General features: G+C 42.6%; 1 pseudogene; it reads right to left on the minus strand.

Annotated features, from left to right (window-relative positions):
- LOC107693372 (uncharacterized) overlaps positions 1–8,469 on the minus strand; it is a 9,785-nt pseudogene continuing 1,316 nt past the window's right edge.

An 8,469-nucleotide genomic window follows, 5' to 3' on the forward strand; every position in this document is an offset into this window, starting at 1 on the left:
TTTAACATGAAGACAGCAAAAGGGGGGGAAACAAAACAACACCTCAATAAACAAAAAAGCTATGTATAATTGAGAGTAAACAAAGGCTATACCGTTAAACTCTGAGTACTGGGGGGAAACTAGTTTAGAGAATAGATTGTTACTGTTCAAATTAGTTCACTTTCACTGGTATGCATCCATCATTGCAGCACAAATAAAGTTACGAAAATACATAATGAATGCATTTTTAGAGGATAGAGATGCTACCATAACAACAAAGGTGCTACCAAAAAACAGTTCCATAATCTAGAATATTCTTCCCCTTTGGAGAAACCGTTAGAGATCCATGTCGATAATGGATGGTTCTTTAGGTACAGGCTTGTTTTCACGTCAACCGAGTCTTTTATTTTTAAGAGGCACTCCCTTGGTTATAGTCTGATCACGGTTAAGGAGTTGAATGTGTGGCGATTAACACCAAAGTCGTCTATGCCTACTTCCACGTGATCCTTGCCTCGAAAACATCGGTTTTTAAGGCCTTCTACTTTTTTAGATGTCAATTTACTTAGTGCCTGTAACCTGTCACAACTGTTGATCTTTCAGTCTGGTCCTCTGCCTTCTGAACATTAGTCCCCTTTATTGACATTTTGATTCCTCTACTGACACGCCGACAAGCAAATTTGTGGCGCTGCAGGAGAGTGCTGTTCCAGAATCGAGAGGGACATAGAGAGCAAGAGAACGCCCCTTGAGACAGGTGGTGGGCCCGATGACAGAGAGCTGTCAGTAGCCTTCGAGAATGTTTTCCACAGACTATGCAGCGCAGGCGAGTCTGACGGCCATGTTTTTTTGGCGGATGCCTGGTCACACGGTGCACTGAAAGAGTTATGCGGCTTGAAAAAGTGGTAAAGGGACAGACAGGGCAAGAGTATGACTTTAAGGGAACGATGAGAGACCGCAGGCCTCTAAACCTTAACCGCCCCACACGCCATGTGCCTCCACCTACATTTAAACCAAGCCCTCCTCCAGTAAACTTGGCCCATTTCAGCTGAGCTATCCACTTCTTCCTCTTTAGCTGCTGCTGAAGCCTGCACTTCTTTCGTTTTAAATCCATATGCCTCCTGGCAATTTCGTAAGCACTGAATCCAGCCATCAACTGCATGCTACTAGCCAGTTTATATTTTTTCTTTTTTTTTTTTTTCTTCCTCTGGGTGCCATCTCCCTGGGTCTGAGGGCTTTGCTGTAGATGTTGAGACGGCATCGAAAAGGGGTGCTGTTGCTGGTGGTGTTGAGAGTGCTGGGGTGGTGAAATGTGGATATGAGGTGGAGTGGAATGAACAGTGTTACTTGGAACCCCTGAATAAATTAGCTGCTTCCCGCTGATTGGTTGTTGAAGCTGGAGGGGACCCATAGTGGGGTTTGAGTAGTGCAGATGTTGGGGGTGTGAAGTCACATTTGAACTGTGATGTCCTGATTCTGGAGTGTAGAAGAGCGGAGAATAGCCAGCAGGCTGAGGATGCTGCGTGAGAGCAATGGTTGAATGGGGCTGTTGTACTCCATGACTTCCACTTTCGGGTGTTATATGAAGGAGTGCATTGGTTGCAGCCTCACTCTCAGAGACAGATGGGGCAGTTCCAATAGATTCACTACCTGTTGGTTGTGTTGTTGGCCCAGTACGAGTCAAACCGTGTTGAGATAATCTATGTCTGGTCAGGCTGTTGGAGTAGGAAAATGCCTTCCCGCACACTTCACACGAAAACAGTTTCTCCCCTCCGTGTTCGTGAATGGCTTGGTGATGGGCAGTCAGGTGGAAGTGATGGCGGAAAGATTTCCAGCAAATCTCACATGTATATAGCTTAGGAGGGGGTTGGTTGCTTGTGCTAGCGTTAGATCCTTGAACTTTATCCTGAGAATAGGAGTAATAAGCGCCAGGGTTGGTCTGATTGGTTTGATCGGGTTGGTCTTGATTAGTGGGTGCCCCTTGATTTGAGGCAGATTTGGTTTTACTCCGCCTCGGCTTGAAATCTCCCCGTAGATGCAACTTTTCATGCCTTTTCAGACTCTGTGCATATCCAAAATCTTTTCCACAAAGGGTGCATTTGTAGTTCTTCTCCCCCGAGTGAACAGTCTGATGTTTGGTAAGGTGAAACGGCTCCCGGAAGTCTTTACCACAGATGTCACAATGAAATGGCTTTTCCCCTGTATGCACACGTTCGTGTCGACGTAAAGTCTCACGTCTGCTAAAGCCCCGCCCACAAACAGTGCATAAATAAGGTTTTTCAGAACCATCTCCAGCAGCACCATTGCTTCTCCGACGTTTCACTCCTTCTCCTGGAGCCCCACCAGGTCTCGGCTCTCTTTTCTGTCTGGGCTTCCGTGGCCGCTTGGGTTTGGCATTAGGATTGTTGGCATTCTGTGAGTTAGGCTGCTGCTGTTGGGTGGGGTGAGATAAAGGTATCATTGAACCACTCAGGCATTCTTCATTCCCACCATTTCCTGCAGATGTAGATGAAGAGGCACCCATAGACCCGAAGCCAAGCCCTCCTAGCAGACCTCCGATAATGTCTCTCCGTTCCTCTCGTCCCCCAGTATTGTTCATCTCAGCAGGCAAGACAGAGGCGGCAGCAGCTGCAGCAATGGCAGACATGGCACTACTGGTGACTTCATCCTCAGAGTCATCCAAAAGAGAGGAGAGCGGCAGATGAGACTGCGGTTGGTGATGGTGCTGCTGATTTTGAGGGTGTGGATGAAGTGTGGGGGCTAAAGGAGCTTTTCTGAGGGCCGGACTCGACATGCTGTTGCTACAGGAGTCTCCAGAGTAGGATGATGGGTTGGCCTGTTGACGACGATAGTCATCGACTCTGTAGGAAGTTTGATAAGGATCTCTTGAATACTCAGGATTATACTTCTCTTCAGTTTTGCCCACAGGGTTTTGATTAACACTTCTTCCCTGTGAATACAGACTGTCACAAGACATCGCTGCTGTGCTATCCTCATTTTTGCAAAATACCAATTCTTTTGTGTCATCCATTTGTCCACCTGGAAAGTCACTTTCAACCTTGCCCTCTACTGAACTTATTGAGCTACCATCGCTGCTTCTAGATCGCCTCCCTGGCTTGCCACAGTTACCTGATGCAGCATGGTTAAGCAAAGAAGTGCTTTCTCTAAAGCAGCGGCCACAAGCAGGGCAGCGGTAGGGCTTATCTTCGTGAATTTTCTCATGCCGAGTGAGAGATTCTCTGCGGTTGAATGAACGCTCACAAATGGAGCAGGCATATGGACGAGCTCCTGAGTGGATAATGCCATGCTGAAGGAGGTGCCCTCTCTTCTTGAACCCCTTTCCACATTCATTGCAACAGTATGACTTATCTGGACTTGAGCAAGCGGAAGACATGGGGTCTGTATTCTCATGCTGATGGTGAGCATTTTGCGAAATTCCATCTTGTGTTGAGTGGGGGAGATCTGACTGATGTTGATGACTTGGGTTTGTGTTTGTGCTGCTGTTGGGACCACCACCATCTTCTTCATGGCAGAGTATGTGTCGGCGAAGGCTTGGGAGGTGGGTAAAAGTCTTGCCACACTCTCCACAATGAAAGAGAGGTTCTTGCTCAGGCTGTGTGATATTGGGAGTCATTGATTGCTGATTTTCGGGCTTGGGGTTTTGAGAGATATTTGATACCAGCACAGAAGCAGAATTTGAAGCTGGGGCAGAGGAAGAAGAGGAGGGTCGGCGAAGGCTTTGGAGGTGGGTAAAAGACTTGCCACACTCTCCACAATGAAAGTGAGGCTCTTGCTCTGGCTGTGTGATATTGGGAGTCATTGATTGCTGATTTTCGGGCTTGGGGTTTTGAGAGATGTTTGATACCAGCACAGAAGCAGAATTTGAAGATGGGGCAGAGGAAGAAGAGGAGGAGACAGTTGAAGAAGAGGAGGACGGTGTTGATGAGGAGAGGATGGAGGAGGGGTCACCACCAAGACCCCTCATACCAACCCCTCCACCTCCTCCCACAAGACCAGAGGACCCATCATGACCATGTGCCCCAGAGCTGGCATGGCAGTTAGCACTGCTTGTACTGCTGCTACTGTTATTATCTGACTTCCTCTGGGGCAGGTAGCCAGCCATGGCTTTCTTTCTCCTGCTGCCACTACCTCCACTTCCTCCAGCCCCAGATCCACTATCTCCTTTCCCATCATCTTTTGGTATGGAGAGATGTAGTGGGAGTGGCAAAGGCAGGCCTGCTTCTTGTTGCATTAGAGAAGCCAGCTGATTAGATGACAGAACAGGAATACCTTGGAAATCAAAACCACCAAGAGGTGAAGGTTGGGGGGCAGGGTGTAGAGGGTGGTGTGGATGCGCATGGCTGTGAGGGTGGGACAACGCATGAGGTGGCAGCTGCTGCTGCTGTTGCTGGGGCTGGGGAGTTGGATGGCCATGGGTGTGAGAAGGATGGAGGGCTGGAGGAGGAGCAAGACCTGTATTTGAATCCGCAAGGCCGAGATGATTATGGGGACCCTCCAGGAGATGGCTGAGGAACAGAGAGGCCAGGGTGCAAGGGTGGTGGCGGTGGTGCTGATGTTACAACTCCTCCAATTACCCCAGAGCCTCCTCCAGTACTTCCTCCTGCAAAATCGAAACGACCCATTCCTGAGTGAAGCTGCTCCTGCGCTAGCGCAGCCTCAGCAGGGTGAAATGTGCGTAGGAACTGTGGATAGCCAGGGGCAGAACTGCCACTCCCGCTGCTCATCTTGCTTGATTTACGTGTGCTTTGTGAAGATGAGGATTGAGTTTGTTGTGGAAGAGGTGGAGGGGGTGCACTCATTTTGGCAAATAAGGATGAAGAATCCGCAAATGCATTACTTCTAGATCCTTGAAGGGAACCGAGGCCAAGCCCAGACAGGAGGCCACCAGATGCCTCACTCTGTTGTTGCTGCTGCTGTTGAAGCTGCTGCTGGTGCTGAAGTTGGACCTGTTGTTGGTGCTGCAGTTGTCTTTCCAGCCCCAGTCCTTTGAACTGGTGAGCCTGGTGTCCACTGAGCATTTCTAAAATGTCCATAGGGTACTTTCCAAACTGGAACATCTCCCTCTCACTGTTGAGGGGTGTTTCTAGGATTTTTTGTCCCTGTTCACTTGTAAAGGTTCACTTGTCTCTGTTGCAGTAAAGTGGACAATGTAAACTAACCTAAAGGATGTGCAGAAAAAAAAATCTGCCACTAGGGCCACTAATAATCAATATAAAGCTTTAAAGTAATCTGCTAGCAGCTCCAGTTTTTACAAAGAAATGCCTGTGTGGGAGTAATTTGTCTGATGTTATGACTGTCCATCCCAAACAAACAGAGTTTTGGCTATAGTAGTGGGCCACTACATGTGATAAAACTCTGGAAGTCTTGGATTAAATAATTATCTATAAATATAAAAAAAGGGTAAACGTTGTTTACAATATCATGCAATAAACACAGGTCTGTATTAGTCTTTCAAAATTACTGTATCTACAGTTAAAACAGTAAAAACATGTCTACTAATATCATATGAAAATTTGCTTCACAAAATGTGTTTCACTAAAAAGCAAACCATTTAGTGTTGAAAGCCACTTAAAACTGAAGCAACGAGGGAATGTCTTTCTTTCTTGATATTGGTGTATTCCTTTGACAACTTCTGAATATTATGGTCCCACTTTTTGATTTCCTCAGTAATGTCTTCATTTAACGAGAAAATTCTGGTGAGCAACTTTTTTTTTTAAATTGTTCCAAGTTGGAGTGAAAAGGTGAAAGGTCAGATAGTCCACAGGGTGTATCCAACCTCTGTCTAGAACACCTCAGCTGGAAGACCACAAACACAGCACAGTGGTATGACCAAGTTCTTCCTCCTCTCTGCCGTGGGCACCCTGTCAGTCCTGATTTAAAGAAAAGAGAGATCAAAAATAGTAAGAAGATTTTTAATCAAAAGACAAATATTTCAAAAGAATATCAAGAGATTGGTACAAACAAGACATGAGAAGCAATGACTCACAAAGCAAATGCAAAACATCACTTTCTACCACAAAAAATCCTAAAGACACAAAGATAAAAGACATAAAACATAAAAAAGATAACAGACATAAATCATATTAGAAAGAATTTTAGAACTCTAATGGTAAATAATGTAAAAAAAACATCTAAATACCTTAAAACAGGGATGTCAGAAGTACTGTTACTTTTGTACAACAATACCAAAAATAATTAGCTTACTAAAAAAAAAAGAAAGAACCTCTACAGCAGCGTTTACTTAGTAGAGAAATGCATGACACTGCGTAACCACTGTTTCAATTAAATGTTTAAATATACACATTAATATTTAACTACTCACATACAGGAGCATGTTCAATGTAATTTTTCAGTAGTTCAATATTATTTTCCTGTGGTGTTGAAATGTATGTAAAGGTATGGAATAACATAGAATTTCACTGGCAATGGTATCAACTTCTGCATTTTAATTACCTTAAAATAAAATTGACAGAAAACAAACCATAAACAGCTGACATCTAAGAGCCCATTTTTTTTTCACAATTTTAAAGGGTTAGTTCACCCAAAAATGAAAATTTTGTCATTAATTACTCACCCTCATGTCGTTTCAAACCCGTAAGACCTTCGTTCATCTTCGGAACACAAATTAAGATATTTTTGATGGAATCTGACAGCTCTCTGACCCTGCATAGACAGCAACGCAACTGAAATGTTCCCAAGTCCAGAAACGTAGCAAGGAGATCGGTAAAATAATCCATGTGACATCAGTGGTTCATCCGCAATTATACGAAGCTACAAGAATACTTTTTGTGCGCAAAAGAAAAAAAAAAACGACTTTATTCAACAATTTGTCTCCTCCGCATCACCCTGCGTCACACAGATGCGCTGTTTCCGTTCAGATCAAATCACAACAACGTAGGAAAAGATTCGGCGTGACGCAGCTGACACAGAACAGCATAAGTTGTTTACGTCCAGCGAATATTCTCCAAAATGGCACCAGGGTGATGCGGAGGAGACTAATTGTTGAATAAAGTTGAAACGACATGAGGGTGAGTAATTAATGTCAGAATTTTCATTTTTGGGTGAACTAACCCTTTAAAAATTAGTATGAGGCTAATAACTCCATCTGTGTTGCCAAATAGCACTGCTATGACATGCAAACGTTATTCATGGATAACATGCACACTGTAACTGAAGAAACAAGCAAGTAAAAAGCACCTTCGTTAATATAAATGGTTCACATTCATTTACACATTCCTGTAAGGAATGTAAGGTAACTGAGCTACAACTGGGTAAAAGACCACTAGTTCTTTTTACTCAGTGTAAACAGAAAGCATACATTTTACACTTCTGTAAGTTATTACATTCTTTTGAACTTTCCATTCAAGGAATCCTGAAAAAATCTAAATTAGTCCTTAGAAGTCCTTATACCTTTCAAAAGGAAATTTAAAAGACCACTAGTTGTTTTACTCAGTGTAAACAAACATCACCAAATTAGTCACAAGCTCAATAAAGTTAGTTAAATAAAGGAATGTTAGCATATAACATGCAATGTAACAATAGTATATTCTTTTTTTTGCTGTGGTATCCAAATTGGTATTAAATAACATGAAATTTCACTGGTAACAACTACTAAAAACATAGTATTACATTAACACTACAGTATAGTAATACTGACAGATTACCCAAACCATAATGCCTGACGTCTGAGGGCTAAGCCAAATAGCATGTTACCAGGTTAAAATCAGTATGGTTATCAGGTGCATCTAGGTCTGAGATGAACTGTACATCCCATTGTCAGATATGCAAGCTTTGCTATGACACAAGCAAAATTTATTCTAAGCAACTACGTAGTAAGTGTTTTTCATAATATACATAAGAAATAAGCAAATAAGAATCATAATAAATTAATAAATAAACTGTCCACATTCATACATTCCAAAACAAAGTGATCCTTCGAAATTCTAATAAGGACTTGATTTTGATAGATATTATATTTGTCAAAAGTAACTCATCTGAAACTATTTAAATGACCACTGGTTGTTTGTACAAAAGCACCCAAACCTGCACAGCAAGTTATTTATTTAATAAACAAATAAATGACTGTCAAAAGTGACCCAATTTACCTGAATTTACCTTGAATTGATTTCTAAAGACCGGTAAATAAATAAATACTGAGGTAAAACCACACCAGCCAAAACAGTTGAAACATTCATCCACACATTCCAATACAAACTGGTCATTACAAGTCCTTAAACCTGTCAATATCAAATGCTTATATCTGCACAAATCAAATCCTTATAATAGTCAAAAGTAACTGAGCTGAAACTACTTAAAAATACCAATGGTTGTTTTACTCAACGTAAACAAAAGTGACCAAATTCACACTTTGCAATACAGCAATTTATGTATGAAGCAAACAAACAAATGGCTGCCATTTACATGAATTCACCTTGAATAAATATATATATATATATATATATATATTTTTTTATT

The sequence above is a fragment of the Sinocyclocheilus anshuiensis genome, unplaced genomic scaffold (genome assembly GCF_001515605.1).
Source record: "Sinocyclocheilus anshuiensis isolate Anshui unplaced genomic scaffold, SAMN03320099.WGS_v1.1 scaffold566, whole genome shotgun sequence".
NCBI classification, from domain to species: domain Eukaryota; kingdom Metazoa; phylum Chordata; class Actinopteri; order Cypriniformes; family Cyprinidae; genus Sinocyclocheilus; species Sinocyclocheilus anshuiensis.